Below are 17937 nucleotides of genomic sequence, written 5' to 3'. Positions count from 1 at the left end.
TAAAGCTAGTTTCACACTTCTGGCAGGCTGTGTTGGCAGAGGAATCGTCTGTCGGAGTTCATCGCGTTGCTTTTCCCCACCAGAGCCTACTGACTATAATGGGAATGGCCTGTTTCTGGGATTGGCTCCAGTTTTTGTCCAGGCCAAATCCCAACACAAATGCTGAAAACAGGCTGGATCCCCGCGAGTCCCATTATAGTCAATGGGGTCTGGTGGTGTGCCGGTCGTTTCCGGCTATGTCAAATGTGATGGACTGCTGGAAGATTTGAACGCTAGTGTGAAACTAGCCTAAGGTAACCCGTAGATATTCACAAGAGCCCACAGCAAGGCAGCTCGGTCTTGACTTCTAGGGACCCAGGTTACTTCTGTGGAGTGAGGCATCAGAAAACTGGTGTAAGCTAGCAGGAGCAGACCAAACCAGATGACTGAAGGAAAGAAGATAGGATAATCAACTTAGCCAAAGTCAAAACCAGGAGGGTACAGATATAACCAAATCAGTAGACGGGAGGAAAACCAGTGGAATTAGCCAAGGTCGGAACACAGAGGGTTAACAAGCTGGTATAGAGTTCAGGCAAGGAAGCACAAACAGGAGCCCGGACACCATAAAAATCACAGGCTGTGAGCAGTGCCAGTATGCCTGTGGTTAAATCCCCTGCCTACACCTCTGATCAGGCACCAAGCCAGGGCCCGTAATGGTTCAGCGTCCAAAGTCTCTAATTGACGTTGCTCGGCTGGTTGGCATAGCAACCGTAAGGGACTATCCGTGCAACTAAGTCAACTTTGCCACCTTTTATCAGCCAGGCTCCAGTGCTGTGTAAATCACTGAAATGGGTCTTCCTGGTACAGATGAGCAGGAGAAAAGTCAAAGAGACTTCGTACTTTTATAGTGCTGGTTCCCACCCACAGGACTCCTACCGGACCCCTGAGATTGGCACTTCTGCTTAGGGTTACTCGACTCTTCAGCCAATGTGATAGCAAATGTGATGTACATGGGGAAGAAGAGGGTCACGTGATAGAAGTGCCATGTAAAAAAAAAAAGTCAGACAAAAAAATTTGGTTTTATTTTTTTATTTTATTATTATACCTCTTGTTTTAGATTATACCTCTTGTTTAAAAAAATATGAAAAATATTGGGCTGGCAATCCTCCTGTACAGATTCCTTGTGTGCACACTGATGTGGACGGTATTAATATCCAGAGCCCTCGCAGTGTATGGGTTAATCTATTACCAGAGGCTAATAGACATGTATTATAAAAATATATTATAAAAATAATAAGCCAGATGAATAAAAAATTATAATGGTTCAGGATAATAAAAATGTAGGTTAACCTCTTGAGTCCCAGAAGATTTTTCATTTTTTCGTTTTAGTTTTTTCCTTCCTGTTTTTCTGGAGCCATAACTTTTTTATGCTTCTGTTCAAATAGGCTTACGATGTCTTGTCTTTTGCAGGATAAGTTGTACTTTCTAACGGCACCACTTAATATTGCATAAAATGTAGTGGGAATCTGGAAAAAAAATCCAAGTGGGTTAGTATGATTTCAACAATACCACATGTCATTTATATCTTTTTTCTTGTGTTTTAATACTGGGGGGGGGGGGGGTGGGGCGGGAACTTTTTTTATTTTCTTCGCCATATTCCGATCCCCATAACTTTTTTTTTATAGTTATTTCTGGGGAGCTGTGTGGAGCTTACTTTTTGTGGGATGATTTGTAGTTTTTATTGATACCATTTTGGGGAGTTAATGACTTTTTGATGACATTTTATTCCATTTTTATTTTTTTGGTAAGTAAAGCAATAAAAAAATGGCGAATCGGACATTTTGATTTGTTTCCTTTATGTCATTCGCCATGTGAGATAAATATTTTTATATATTAATAGTTCAGGCATTTTGGCACATGGCGATGCCTATGATCTTTGTTTTTTGTTCTTTATTTTTATTTTAATTCTGGGGAAAGGGGGAGTGATTTGAAATTTTAATTGTTATATTCAATTTTTATTTTAAATATTTATTATATTTATGTTTTTTAAACTTGTTTTTACTCTTTTAGCTCACCCCTCCCTAGTAAGCTAGAATATGCAATCTTTAGATTGCGTTTAATTTATACTGAGTTCAGTAGAACTACAATCTAAGCTCCGTTAGCTGTTATCCCATGGAGCCCTGCAACTACAGGCCTCTATAGGAACTACAGCTCTGACACACATCCAGCACATCAGAGTGAAGGAACGGCTCCCCCGATCACAGCATGGTGGAGATGTTCCTGGCCCAGAAGAGCATGTGAATGCTGTGCTCACATCTGACCATGGCAGCTAAAGGGTTTTATGTATGTGATCGGTGTTATTGCCGGTCGCAGTCATTAGCCCCGGGCCTCTACTGTAACAGCCTGTGAAACAGTGCGCAATACGCCTTACCACCTCACGGCATTTGGTTTCCTTTGCTAATCTCAGGATCCAAGTGTGTGTGGTGGTTTCCACAAGTAGAGCGCCTACTGCATTTTACCGTGTCCCGCCTCGCAGCGTTCCTTGGCTATCAGTGAAGGAGGAGTTGAGCTCTGTCTCTGTTATTTCCGGCAGTTCCATAGACATGAACAGAGTGGTGGCTGTGCTTCTATGGCGCACTCTCCATTGGTTTATATGAGACTTCCAAAGATAGCCAAGCATACCACTCCCTTAGAGATGACTGGAACGCGACTGCACATGCGTGGTGCTCTCTCCTTCATTTTGGGAGCTCTGTTCTACAAGTGGGACCCGCACCTATCTGACATTGGTGGCATAGTGATATGCCATCAATGTCTCAGGTAAGACAATCCCTTTAAAGTGTCATATTTTTTTGTTATTTGCTAGTTTATTAGAGATAGGCATGTATACCTGAGTTAGATTATCAAAAGGTTTTACAAAACTAACAGAGGATGCTCACCAGTTACTCTGGAGCTCGGCCCACTGACCACCCTTCAGTGTTAATACAGACCCAAGTAATAATGAAAAAATGGCCCGCTCACAGTAATTTGCATATACTTTTACTAAATCTTATACATAATATAAAATCCAATGCATGAAAAACAGCCTTTACAGCTACATAAATGACTAAAAAACTAAGTTCATACAATCTATTTAATAGACATGGTCCCTTTAAATGCAGAGCTCTCACATATATAAAAGATAAAAAATGCGAAAAATACGGTTTACTTATAATTTCTTTGTTTCGGGCGTGTGGTTAGGCTACTTTCACACTAGCATTTTTGCTGGATCCGTGTGAATGGACCCTTAGGGTGCTTTCACACTTGCGTTGTTTGATTCCAGCAGACAGTTCCGTTGCCTGATCAGTCTGAAAAATACATTGCAATACTGGATCCATTTTTTCGGTCTCATCAGGCAAAACAGATCCGGTATTTATTTTTTTAACATTTTTAAAGGTCTGCACATGCGCAAACTGGAATACCGGATCCGTCAATGCGGCAATTTGAATGCCGGATCCGTCAATGCGGCAATTTGAATGCCGGATCCGTCACTAATACATTGCTATGGGAAAAAAAGAATTCCTATGCTGCGGTATTATCTCCGTCCTAAATTTTTTTTAAAATACTGAACTGAAGACATCCTGATGCATAATGGATGGGGATATAACTGATCAGTTCTTTTCCGGTATTGAGCCCCTAGGACGGAACTCAGGGCCGGAAAAGAAAAACGTTAGTGTGAAAGTAGCCTTAACCACACGCCCAAAACAAAGAAATTATAAGGAAACCTCATTTTTTATCTTCTATACAGGTATATGAGAGAGCTCTGTATTTAAAGGGACCGTGTCTATGAAATAGATTGTATGAACTTTGTTTTTTAGTCATTTATGTAAATGTAAAGGCTGTTTTTCATGCATTGGATTTTATATTATGTATAAGATTTAGTAAAAGAATATGCAAATTAGTGTGAGCCGGCCATTTTTTGATTATTACTTAGATTAGCAAAAGATCTGTAATTACCTTATAATAACTGTTTTTATTAAAGGGGTATTCCGGTAGGTAAAACTTATCCCCTATCCACAGTGGGACCCCCACTGATCACGAGAATGGGACCTCGTACTTCCTGCAGGCCCCCTGCTGCTCCCCTGAAATTACCGGAGCTGCCGGTCGCACGCCTGCTCCATCATTTCTACAGGAGTTCCAGAAATAACAGAGTACAGTGCTCACCTATCTCTGGAACTCCCATAGAAATTAATTGAGCTGCCCTGCGCATGTGCGACCGGCCGCTCCAATCATTTCAGGGGAGCAGCCGGGGGTACGGAGCCCCATTCTCATGATCGGTGGGGGTCCCAGTGGTAGGACTCCACAATTCTGATAGTTATCTAATATGTAAAGCTGAGTGTATGTGTGTGTGTGCGTGTGTGTGTATGTCCGCTAAAGCAATCCGCACCGTTGCATTTACAATCACGATATTTGGCACACAGGTGCATCAGGTGTCCGGGAAGGTTTTAGACCAGGTCTCAGCTCTCTAGGATGTACCGTTCCTGAGATATTCCCCCCAAAAATGCATTAGCCAATAGAAGCTTGGTCACATGACCCTTATCAGCCAATAGAAGCTCACAGGTCCTCCAGCCTCCACATACACAGTTTTACTCCAGGTTTCCATAACAACCCAGCCATTTATCTTCACTGCTGTAGGAGAGCTTTAAAGGAAATCTGTCACCAGGATAATTGCTATTGAAGTAAAGCCATGGCCTAATAGCACTTAGTACTTATTTCAAGATGTGCCTTTGTTCCAGCAATAGATTTTTTTATCCTTTATTTGGTATGCAAATGAGCCAGTAAGGTGGCGTCACTCTTGCAGGAAGTAGCCCAGACACGCCCCCTGCCACAATGTGTCCACCCTCAAAAGACTTAAAACCACGCCCCCAGGCCCTGCTAAGCCACGCCCCTCCCACTCCTGAGCCGACAGGGATTGAAAAAATGAAGGTAAAAATCAACTTCTGTCAGCTGCAGGGGTGGGAGGGAGGGTGACTTTCTCCCTGCAGCTCACACTCACTTAGGCTCCACTACACTTAGAAAGACAGAAACATGCAATGCGACAATTAACTGCAATATAGAGTACAAAATTGCATAATAATAACAAGTGCTACACTATAAGTGCGAGATACTTGGCAAATCGTTTTGTACAAAATTATTTCAGCCCGTCTGCCGAGCGTCAAGGCGATCTCTGTTAGACGGGTTCCTACGCTAAATTCTACCTGGTAGGTGCCATGACGGCTACCATACACTTCAGGGAGTGTAGGTTCCACATACCTACGCTAAATTTTACCTGTTAGGTGCCATGACGGCTACCGTACACTTCAGGAAGTGTAGGTTACACAGCAGGCCCACTCCACGACATCACCGGCGCCAAATGGCTACCAAGGACTGCAGTGAGAGTCCACAAACTATCCCACTCCTGGTGCCATGGCTTCACTACACTTAGGCTCCATTCAGACGTCCGTAGTGCATTGCGGATCCGCAATTGCGAACAAGAATAGGACGTGCTCTATTTTTTTCCGGAGCTGTAGACCGGAAGATCCGGGCCGCGCTCCAGAATTGCAGACAGCACACTGTGTGCTGTCCGCATCTCTTCCGACCCCATAGAGAATGAATGGGTCCGCAACTGTTCCGCATAATTGCGGAATGGATGTGGACCCATTCTACGAACGTGTGAATGGACCCTTAGAGTGAGCTGTTCAAAAGGACACGCCCCCATTACGGTTAGGCCATGCCCATTCCCACTCCTCAGGCGACTGAGATTGAAAAAATGAAGTTAAAAATCAACTTCTAGGTCCCCCTAAGCCACGCCCATATCTGGTTACTCCACACCCCCTCCACTCCTTAGCCGACAGGGATTTAAAAAATAAAGGTAAAAATCAACTTCTGCCAGCTGCAGGGGTGGGAGGGAGGGTGACTTTCTCCCTGCAGATCACACTCAGACAGTACAGTGCTGCTGTCTGAGAGTGAGCTGTTCAAAAGCACATGCCCCCGATCCAGTAACGGCCACTGTTAAGGGAACGGGCCCCTGTGGAGGTCACTGTCAAGGGGATGGTATGGTGTAAAAGACACTGTTAAAGGGGAAGGCTGCTGTAAAGGTCAAAGTTAAGGTGGTGGGCTGCTGTGGAGGTCCAATCTTAACCCCTTAAGGACTCAGCCCTATTTCACCTTAAGGACCAGGCCATTTTTTGCAAATCTGACCAGTGTCAGTTTAAATGCTGATAACTTTAAAACGCTTTGACTTATCCAGGCTATTCTGAGATTGTTTTTTCGTCACATATTGTACTTCATGACACTGGTAAAATGAAGTAAAAAAAATTCATTTTTATTTATAAAAAAAATGCCAAATTTACCAAAAATTTGTAAAAAATTAAAAATTTCCAAGTTTCAATTTCTCTACTTCTATAATACATAGTAATACCTCCAAAAACAGTTATTACTTTACATTCCCCATATATCTACTTCATGTTTGGTTAATTTTGGGAATGATATTTTATTTTTTGGGGATATTACAAGGCTTAGAAGTTTAGAAGCAAATCTTGAAATGTTTCAGAAATTTTCAAAAACCCAATTTTTAGGGAACAGTTCATGTCTGAAGTCACTTTGCGAGGCTTACATAATATAAACCACCCAAAAATTACCCCATTCTATAAACTACACCCCTCAAGGTATTCAAAACTGATTTTACAAACTTTGTTAACCCTTTAGGTGTTCCACAAGAATTAATGGAAAATAGAGATACAATTTCAAATTTTCACTTTTTTGGCAGATTTTCCATTTTAATAATTTTTTTCCGGTTACAAAGCAAGGGTTAATAGCCAAACCAAACTCTATTTATGGCCCTGATTTTTTTAGTTTACAGAAACACCCCATATGTGGTCGTAAACCGCTGTACGGGCACACGGCAGGGCGCAGAAGGAAAGAAATGCCATACGGTTTTTGGAAGGCAGGTTTTGCTGGACTGTTTTTTTTTACACCATGTCCCATTTGAAGCCCCCCTGATGCAAACCTAGAGTAGAAACTCCATAAAAGTGACCCCATCTAAGAAACTACACCCCTCAAGGTATTCAAAGCTGATTTTAAAAACGTCGTTAACCCTTTAGGTGTTCCACAAGAATTAATGGAAAATAGAGATACAATTTCAAAATTTCACTTTTTTGGCAGATTTTCCATTTTAATAATTTTTTTCCGGTTACAAAGCAAGGGTTAACAGCCAAACCAAACTCAATATTTATGGCCATGATTCTGTAGTTTACAGAAACGCCCCATATGTGGTCGTAAACCACTGTACGGGCACACGGCAGGGCGCAGAAGGAAAGGAATGCCATACGGTTTTTGGAAGGCAGGTTTTGCTGGACTGTTTTTTTTTACACCATGTCCCATTTGAAGCCCCCCTAATGCACCCCTAGAGTAGAAACTCCATAAAAGTGACCCCATCTAAGAAACTACACCCCTCAAGGTATTCAAAACTGATTTTACAAACGTCATTAACCCTTTAGGTGTTCCACAAGAATTTATGGAAAATAGAGATACAATTTCAAAATTTCACTTTTTTAGCAGATTTTCCATTTTAATAATTTTTTTCCGGTTACAAATCAAGGGTTAACAGCAAAACCAAACTCAATATTTATGGCCCTGATTCTTTAGTTTACAGAAACACCCCATATGTGGTCGTAAACTGCTGTACGGCACGCGGCAGGGCGCAGATGGAAAGGAATGCCATACGGTTTTTGGAAGGCAAGTTTTGCTGGACTGTTTTTTTTGACACCATGTCTCATTTGAAGCCCCCCTGATGCACCCCTAGAGTAGAAACTCCATAAAAGTGACCCCATCTAAGAAACTACACCCCTCAAGGTATTGAAAACTGATTTTACAAACGTCGTTAACCCTTTAGGTGTTCCACAAGAGTTATTGGCAAATGGAGATGAAATTTCCGAATTTCAATTTTTGGGCAAATTTTTCATTTTAATCCATTTTTCCCAGTAACAAAGCATGGGTTAACAGCCAAACAAAACTCAATATTTATGGCCCTGACTCTGTAGTTTACAGAAACACCCCATATGTGGTCGTAAACAGCTGTACGGGCACACGGCAGAGCGCAGAAGGAAAGGAATGCCATACGGTTTTTGGAAGGCAGATTTTGCTGGACTGGTTTTTTAGACACCATGTCCCACTTGAAGCCCCCCTGATGCACCCCTAGAGTAGAAACTCCAAAAAAATGGCCCCATTTTAGAAACTACGGGATAGGGTGGCAGTATTGTTGGTACTAGTTTAGGGTACATATGATTTTTGGTTGCTCTATATTACACTTTTTGTGAGGCAGGATAACAAGAAATAGCTGTTTTGGCACCGTTTTTATTTTTTGTTATTTACAACATTCATCTGACAGGTTAGATCATGTGATATTTTTATAGACCAGGTTGTCACGGATTCGGCGATGCCTAATATGTATACTTTTTTTTTATTTATGTAAGTTTTACACAATGATTTCATTTTTGAAGCAAAAAAAAATCATGTTTTAGTGTTTCCATAGTCTGAGAGCCATAATTTTTTCAGTTTTTGGGCGATTAGCTTGGGTAGGGTATGATTTTTGCGGGATGAGATGACAGTTTTATTGGCACTATTTTGGGGTGCGTGTGACTTTTTGATCGCTTGCTATTACACTTTTTGTGATGTAAGGTGACAAAAAATTGTTTATTTAGCACAGTTTTTATTTTAAATTTTTTATGGTGTTCATCTGAGGGGTTAGGTCATGTGATATTTTTATAGAGCTGGTCGATATGGACGCGGCGATACCTAATATGTATACTTTTTTTTTATTTATGTAAGTTTTACACAATAATATAATTTTTTTGGGGAAAAAAATCATGTTTTAGTGTCTCCATATTCTGAGAGCCATAGTTTTTCAGTTTTTGTGCAATTATCTTAGGTAGGGTCTCATTTTTTGCGGGATGAGATGACGGTTTGATTGGCAGTATTTTGGGGTGCATATGACTTCTTTATCGCTTGCTATTACACTTTTTGTGATGTAAGGGGACAAAAAATGGTTTATTTAGCACAGTTTTTATTTTTTATTTTTTACGGTGTTCATCTGAGAGGTTAGGTCATGTGATACTTTTATAGAGCCGGTCGATACGAATGCGGCGATACCAAAAATTTATACTTTTTTTTATTTATGTAAGTTTTACACAATAACAGCTCTTTTCAAACAAAAAAAATGATGTTTTAGTGTCTCCATATTCTGAGCAATAGTTTTTTTATTTTTTGGGTGATTGTCTTAGGTAGGGGCTCATTTTTTGCGGGATGAGGTGACGGTTAGATTGGTACTATTTTGGTGGGCAAACGCCTTTTTGCTCGCTTGCTGTTGTACTTTTTGTGATGTAAGGTGACAAAAAAATTGTTTATTTAGCACAGTTTTTATTATTTTTTCTTTTACAGTGTTCATCTGAGGGGTTAGGTCATGTGATATGTTTATAGAGCCGGTAGATACGGACGCGGCGATACCTAATATGTATACTTTTTTTCCCCCTATTTTTTACCAATTTTTTTTAACTTTATTTGGGGAAAATGACGTTTTTGTTTATTTTTACTTGAAACTTTGAATTTTTTGGGTGGAAAACTTTATTTTTCAACTTTTTTTTCACTTTATTTTTTGTCCCACTTTGGGACTTGAACATTTGGGGGTATATTCCTTTACAATGCATTCCAATACTTCTGTATTGGAATGCATTGGCTGTATGAGTAATACTGTGTGTATTACTCATACAGCTTCCGGCCTGTGAGATCCAGGGGGCTGGATTTCACAGGCTCTTCACTGGAAGGCAACGCGATGCCTTCCTTAGACATCGCGCCGGTGGTGATCGGAACAACACATGACATATCGGTACGTCATGTGTCCTTAAGGACTCGGGAACCATGCCGTACCGGTACGTCATGTGTCCGTAAGGGGTTAAGGGACGGGGCACTGTGGGGGAGGGTCAGTGTTAAGGGATGGACGGCTGTGGAGGTGACTGTTTTGGGGGCGGGCTGCTGTAGATGTCACTGTTATAGTGGATAGTGTTGATATCTTTTAACGACACACACAAACATTAAATTAAATAGATTAAATATACCCGAGCGAAGACGGGTCCTTCAGCTAGTATCTCTATTGTGTGGATAGGGGATAACGTTTACCTACCAGAATACCCCTTTAATGTCCCCTATCCATTTCAATTGGTCCCTTAACAGAGCGTTGCTATGTCTTCAGCTTGGTGTATACAGAAGACAGAGGCATACCTCCCAACCGCTGGACAGTCCTGGATATCAGTGGCTGTCTCGGTATGGAGGAGCTATGTCCCGCTTTCTGGCAGCTGGCCTGCGTCCATAGAAAGCAGAGAGAGTTGCCTGTATTATGATGAAGCAGAGAGACGATGTTGGCTTCCTGTTTCATCATCCCTCCCCCCTGCCGGCTCTCCACACCTCTGGTCTGTGCGGGGAGTGGGGCGGGGCGCCAGTCATTCTCGGCTCCGCCTCCTTCACAGACTAGAGCAGCCGATATCCTGCTGCTGCTGCTAGGAAGAAGGTAAGTATGTGGTGTATATATTTTTTTACTTTCTATGTGAGGAGCACAATGTGGGCATATTACTGGGGGCACAATGTGGGCATATTACTGGGGCACAATGTGGGCATATTACTGGGGGAACAATGTGGGCATATTACTGGGTGGCACAATGTTGGCATATTACTGGGGGCAAACTGTGGGCATATTACTGGGGGGCACAGCTAGGCATATTACTGGGAGCATATAACTGGGCATATTACTGGGGGCACAGCTGGGCATATTACTGGGGGAACAATGTGGGCATATTACTGGGTGGCACAATGTGGGCATATTACTGGGTGGCACAATGTGGGCATATTACTGGGGGCACAATGTGGGCATATTACTGGGGGGCACAGCTGGGCATATTACTGGGAGCATATAACTGGACATATTACTGGGGACACAGCTGGGCATATTACTGGGGGAACAATGTGGGCATATTACTGGGTGGCACAATGTGGGCATATTACTGGGGGGCACAATGTGGGCATATTACTGGGAGCACAATGTGGGCATATTACTGGGGGCACAATGTGGGCATATTACTCGGGGGCACAATGTGGGCATATTACTGGGAGCACATAACTGGACATATTACTGAGGGCACAGCTGGGCATATTACTTGGGGCACACAACTGGGCATATTACTGGGGGGCACAGCTGGGCATTTTATTGGGGGCACATAACTAGGCATATTACTAGGGCCACATAACTGGGCATATTACTGGGGGCACAGGTGGGCATATTACTGGGGGCACTGCTGGGCATATTACTGGGGGCACATAACTGGGCATATTACTGGGGGCACAGCTAGGCATATTACTGGGAGCATATAACTGGGCATATTACTGGGGGCACAGCTGGGCATATTACTGGGGGAACAATGTGGGCATATTACTGGGTGGCACAATGTGGGCATATTACTGGGGGGCACACTGTGGGCATATTACTGGGGGCACAGCTGGGCATACTACTGGTGGAACAATGTGGGCATATTACTGGGTGGCACAATGTGGGCATATTACTGGGTGGCACAATGTGGGCATATTACTGGGGGCACAATGTGGGCATATTACTGGGGGGCACAGCTGGGCATATTACTGGGAGCATATAACTGGACATATTACTGGGGACACAGCTGGGCATATTACTGGGGGAACAATGTGGGCATATTACTGGGTGGCACAATGTGGGCATATTACTGGGGGGCACAATGTGGGCATATTACTGGGAGCACAATGTGGGCATATTACTGGGGGCACAATGTGGGCATATTACTCGGGGGCACAATGTGGGCATATTACTGGGAGCACATAACTGGACATATTACTGAGGGCACAGCTGGGCATATTACTTGGGGCACACAACTGGGCATATTACTGGGGGGGCACAGCTGGGCATTTTATTGGGGGCACATAACTAGGCATATTACTAGGGCCACATAACTGGGCATATTACTGGGGGCACAGGTGGGCATATTACTGGGGGCACTGCTGGGCATATTACTGGGGGCACATAACTGGGCATATTACTGGGGGCACAGCTGGGCTTAGTTCTGTGAAGACACAATGTGGGCATAAATACTGTGCAGTGACATGAAGGAGGAATAATTACTATGTGGGGGCATTAAGGGGACTGTGTGGGATTAGATGTATAGTTATACACTGCTCAAAAAAATAAAGGGAACACTTAAACAACACAATGTAACTCCAAGTCAATCACACTTCTGTGAAATCAAACTGTCCACTTAGGAAGCAACACTGAGTGACAATCACTTTCACATGCTGTTGTGCAAATGGGATAGACAACAGGTGGAAATTATAGGCAATTAGCAAGACACCCCCAATAAAGGAGTGGTTCTGCAGGTGGTGACCACAGACCACTTCTCAGTTCCTATGCTTCCTGGCTGATGTTTTGGTCACTTTTGAATGCTGGCGGTGCTTTCACTCTAGTGGTAGCATGAGACGGAGTCTACAACCCACACAAGTGGCTCAGGTAGTGCAGCTTATCCAGGATGGCACATCAATGCGAGCTGTGGCAAGAAGGTTTGCTGTGTCTGTCAGCGTAGTGTCCAGAGCATGGAGGTGCTACCAGGAGACAGGCCAGTACATCGGGAGACGTGGAGGAGGCCGTAGGAGGGCAACAACCCAGCAGCAGGACCGCTACCTCCGCCTTTGTGCAAGGAGGAACAGGAGGAGCACTGCCAGAGCCCTGCAAAATGATCTCCAGCAGGCCACAAATGTGCATGTATCTGCTCAAACGGTCATAAACAGACTCCATGAGGGTGATATGAGGGCCCGACGTCCACAGGTGGGGGTTGTGCTTACAGCCCAACACCGTGCAGGACGTTTGACATTTGCCAGAAAACACCAAGATTGGCAAATTCGCCACTGGCGCCCTGTGCTCTTCACAGATGAAAGCAGGTTAACACTGAGCACATGTGACAGACGTGACAGAGTCTGGAGACGCCGTGGAGAACGTTCTGCTGCCTGCAACATCCTCCAGCATGACCGGTTTGGCATTGGGTCAGTAATGGTGTGGGGTGGCATTTCTTTGGAGGGCCGCACAGCCCTCCATGTGCTCGCCAGAGGTAGCCTGACTGCTATTAGGTACCGAGATGAGATCCTCAGACCCCTTGTGAGACCATATGCTGGTGCGGTTGGCCCTGGGTTCCTCCTAATACAAGACAATGCTAGACCTCATGTGGCTGGAGTGTGTCAGCAGTTCCTGCAAGACGAAGGCATTGATGCTATGGACTGGCCCGCCTGTTCCCCAGACCTGAATCCAATTGAGCACATCTGGGACATCATGTCTCGCTCTATCCACCAACGTCACGTTGCACCACAGACTGTCCAGGAGTTGGCAGATGCTTTAGTCCAGGTCTGGGAGGAGCTCCCTCAGGAGACCGTCCGCCACCTCATCAGGAGCATGCACAGGCGTTGTAGGGAGGTCATACAGGCACGTGGAGGCCACACACACTACTGAGCCTCATTTTGACTTGTTTTAAGGACATTACATCAAAGTTGGATCAGCCTGTAGTGTGTTTTTCCACTTTAATTTTGAGGGTGACTCCAAATCCAGACCTCCATGGGTTAAAAAATTTGATTTCCATTTTATTTTTTTTGTGTGATTTTGTTGTCAGCACATTCAACTATCTAAAGAACAAAGTATTTCAGAAGAATATTTAATTAATTCAGATCTAGGATGTGTTATTTTTGTGTTCCTTTTATTTTTTTGAGCAGTGTATTTTGGGCAGAGTTAGAGGCGTGGCAAAGTGAGGAAAAAAATTCGTTTTGTGCACCGCACAATGTTTCCCTTTTTGCTTGTTTACAAAGTTGGGAGGTTTGCAGAGGGGCGGTCCTCCACACTGCATGCCTGCATCAGGCTTCAGAGTGAGGAGGCGTGTCTCTCAGTAACCCAATCTGATTGGCTGACAGGAAGCTGCTGGCTAAAGCAAGTGTGTGTGAGAAGTGAGGGCAGTTCTGGCCTCAGAGAACTGGCAGAGGAGCCATCTTGAGGAGATCCTCATATTGTAGGGTTCAAAACAGCCATAACTAAGGGAAAAGCTCAAGGAAAACAGTGGTATGTGAAGAAACGAAAGATTGCTTTAGGCATAATGCTGCAGCAGCAGTAATATATGCTAAAATTGATTTTTTGATGAAAACATGACAGTTACACTTTAAAGAGGCTATGGTAGCATGGTAGGGTTGATGACACTCACAAAAATTATACCTTTCTTTCTGCTGTCGGTGGTCCGGTGGTGGAGAAAAATGAACTTAAAAAAAAATGCTAATGAAGTATTAGAGCACCAGGAGGTGGGCTTATGCGGTTCAAGCACCACTTCAGCAACACCCCTGGTGCTCCATAATGACGCGCCTCTGCTGTAGTTCACGCCCCCTGCCTTTAGATTGACATCTCTAGATCCTTTGGTCTAGCGCCGAGATCCCTCGCCTGCGCACCCGTGCTGTGATGGCTCATGCGCACCATGCGCAGTTTTGGGTACCAGGGGCATCGCTGGAGTGGTGCTCAAACCGCATAAGCCCGCCTCCTGGTGCTCGAATATTTCATTTGCACATGTTTAAAAGTTCATTTTTCTCCACCACCAGACCAGCAACAGCAAAAAGAAAGTTTTTGTCAGCGTCATCAACCCTTCCATGCTATATGCCTGGTGGGGTAGCGTTGATCCAGGTGAAACAGCCTCTTTAAAAAAAAAAATTGTCCCAGGGGCTGCACATGCTGTAAAAAATAAAATGTATTAAGTTATACTCACCGATCCCCCAGCCGCTGCACTTCTGACGGCATCAGGTCCCACTGCACCTCAATTCAAATGGCTGCAGAAATGACCCACCACGGACAGTGATCGGATCTTTCACAAAAAGAGCTTCAAGTGCCCCTTTTTTACCATCCAAATCCAAAATGTTGGGTGGTATGAGTGCGTAGTGAAAAAAGACCAAGTGGGTGTCTGAAACGCGTAAGTGTTGTTTGGACTGTTTGTCATGCATTATGAACAATGCTCCAGTTTCAGGATCTTCCCACGATGGATATTACTTTTCACATGATTTCTACATTGCATGTAATAAGTCTATGGGCCCACCTTGAGTCTGTCTCCTGGAGCGAGGAGAGACAGCGCTCTATGTCAGGCGTATGAAAAGTGGTTTGTTAGTTTTTTTTGTTTGTATTTTAAATACAGGTATCGCTGGATGTGTTTCCAAGAATCAGCAGAATTTCAATGTATCACCACTTTTAAAGGGATTCTGTCATCAGATTTAACCCCTCTAACCTAAACATATGCTTATGTCCAGACTAATAAGAAGAATCCTAAGCTGGCCTTATTAAACCTCACTGTGGCTCTATTTGCCAAAACAACAGGTTTTTATAATCTGTCAATCACTTTCTTAAGGTGCCCATGGGGAGGTCCGTTAATACAGGGTGCCCGGACACACCCCTCGCCGTCCGGTGCCCAGCGCCGCCTTCCCTGTCTTCAGCGCCACCTTCCCTGTCTTCAGCGCCGCCTCCGCAATCCTCCCCGTCCCTCTGCCAGATCCCGCGCCTGCGCAATAGCCTCAGCCTGATGCGCCCGTGCGGATTCCTGGCAGCGGCTTCGTTGAGCGAAGTGCGCATGCGCCAGCCGGGAAGTGGGGCTGAAGGCCAGGGAAAGCGGTGCTGGGCACCGGACGGCGAGGGGTGCGGCCGGGCACCCTGTATTAACGGACCTTCCCTTGGGCACCTTAAGTAAGTGATTGACAGGTTATAAAAACCTTTTTTTTTGGGCAAATAGAGCCACAGTGAGGTTTAATAAGGCCAGCTTAGGATTCTTCTTATTATATAATAATAGCCTAATAATTTGATTTTTATTGGATTAATTTATCACAAGAGTTAAACATAAATTGCTATTCGGAATTAGTGACTTTTAAAAATACCTTTATTTTGTTATAGTGCGGGTATAGGTATGTTCATACCAAAAAAGGTGTACTACAATTTCAAAAGGATTATATATAAATTTCTTTTGACAGGGGAGTAGTGACCCCTGGTTAACACATATGCTAGTAACACAAAAAACTGTCAATAGATTCAGGCGGATCGAGGATCAAATCGAAAAATAGTACACGGTCTGAGGAGGGCAGGGCAGACAGGATGCTTACCCTAAAAGCCCTAAAAACTGCTCAGCCCAGGGTAACCCCCTGATGGTGGAGGTTCCCTGTCCCCGAACCTAGGACTGTCAAATCCCTAGCTTAACCCTGACCAGGGAAAGATAATAGAAATACAGTGACAGTATCAAAAAATAATAATAATAATAATAAATGTATATATACCGGAGGGGACCGGTGGTTCAGATGACCAGGGTCACCACCTCTCCTCTCCGGATTTCAAAAATAAATACAAACAAGTGAGTGGAAGGGGGTCCAGATGCTCGGGGGATCACCATTCCACTCAAATACACAGTACGCACGTTTTAAAATATGCACATCTTATAACACAGACCTCAACGCGTTTCACCTGTATACAAACAGGCTCATCAGGAGGTAGGTAAACATTTGGACAAGGTCCAGCAAAGATGTAGATGTGACCAATGATACAAAAATGACAATATAATTAAACCGATACTTAGCTATAGATGGTCAATGGAGGGAGCGTAGATATAGTATTACCAGAAGGCAAGATAACTACATCAACACGTGATACCTAGAGAAAAGTACGTATAAAGGGGACATTTCAGTATAAAATAAAATAACCAGTCACAGCTCAGTAGATAACTCTCAAGAGATTTAAGAAGTATAGCAAAACTTACATAGTGCTGGTGCTGGCCAAAACTCCCCCAGTAGCCTGCTTTGGGCCCAGGTAAGGTGCCAGTAAATATAGAACCCATTTATAGGGTCTGGTCGATGCGTCCGGACGCCGGAAAAGCACTTCCGGTCTCCTGGAACGCATAATGGAACGCAAAGGACTTCCGGTCTGCGTCACTTCCGGTGCCGTGGAACGCATCGTGAGCCGCATAGGGCCCGATGCCGGCGCCGGAGGACAGCAGAGGCCGTGCTATCAATGCAGAATTGGTCATAGGGGGTTTAGATGGGAAGAACGGCCAGTATGTTAACACTGAGAGTGACGTCTGTGAGTAAATATGTCCAAAATAAAACTGTGCTAACGGATCAGGAAGAATATACCCTGGGGGCACAGTTATTTAAAGAAACCCTCAGTAACAGCCCTCAAAAGGAAATTGATTTGAAATTTGAAATTGTAGTACACCTTTTTTGGTATGAACATACCTATACCCGCACTATAACAAAATAAAGATTCTTCTTATTAGTCTGGACATGAGCATATGTTTAGGTTAGAGGGGTTAAATCTGATGACAGAATCCCTTTAAGGCTTGTTTCATATGCACATTTTCCAATCCGGCAGGCTGTTGCCACCAGGAGCAGCCTGCTGGATCTGGCATTGCCAGACGCAACCGAAATGCCGTCTGGCCCTATTAACTATAATGGGGTCCGGCAGTGATCTGGCCATGATCCAGCAATTATGACGAGAATCGGCCGGACAAATACCGCTGCATGCAGCAGTTTTGTCTGGCCAATTCCTGGCATTCCATGCTGGAACAGGCTACCGGCAGTGTGAAACAAGCGGGGAGGAACAGAGTGGTTAACCCTGTTCCTGCCAACTATACCATATCTGCTGGTGTACATTACATTACAATGCATGACATAACATTGTAAAACATAACAATTGCAGATACCTCTCAGTCCGGTGTACTGTATATACTCTTCCCTTTACCCAACTTTGGTTATTTACCAACTGGTCTTTGTTCTTTTGTTACTGATGGTTTAATCCTTTTATTACAAAACAGATACAAAATAGAGCAAAAA

The sequence above is a fragment of the Bufo bufo genome, chromosome 1 (genome assembly GCF_905171765.1).
Source record: "Bufo bufo chromosome 1, aBufBuf1.1, whole genome shotgun sequence".
NCBI lineage: Eukaryota > Metazoa > Chordata > Amphibia > Anura > Bufonidae > Bufo > Bufo bufo.
The sequence above is the reverse complement of the archived record's forward strand: the minus strand, read 5'-3'. Positions refer to the sequence as shown.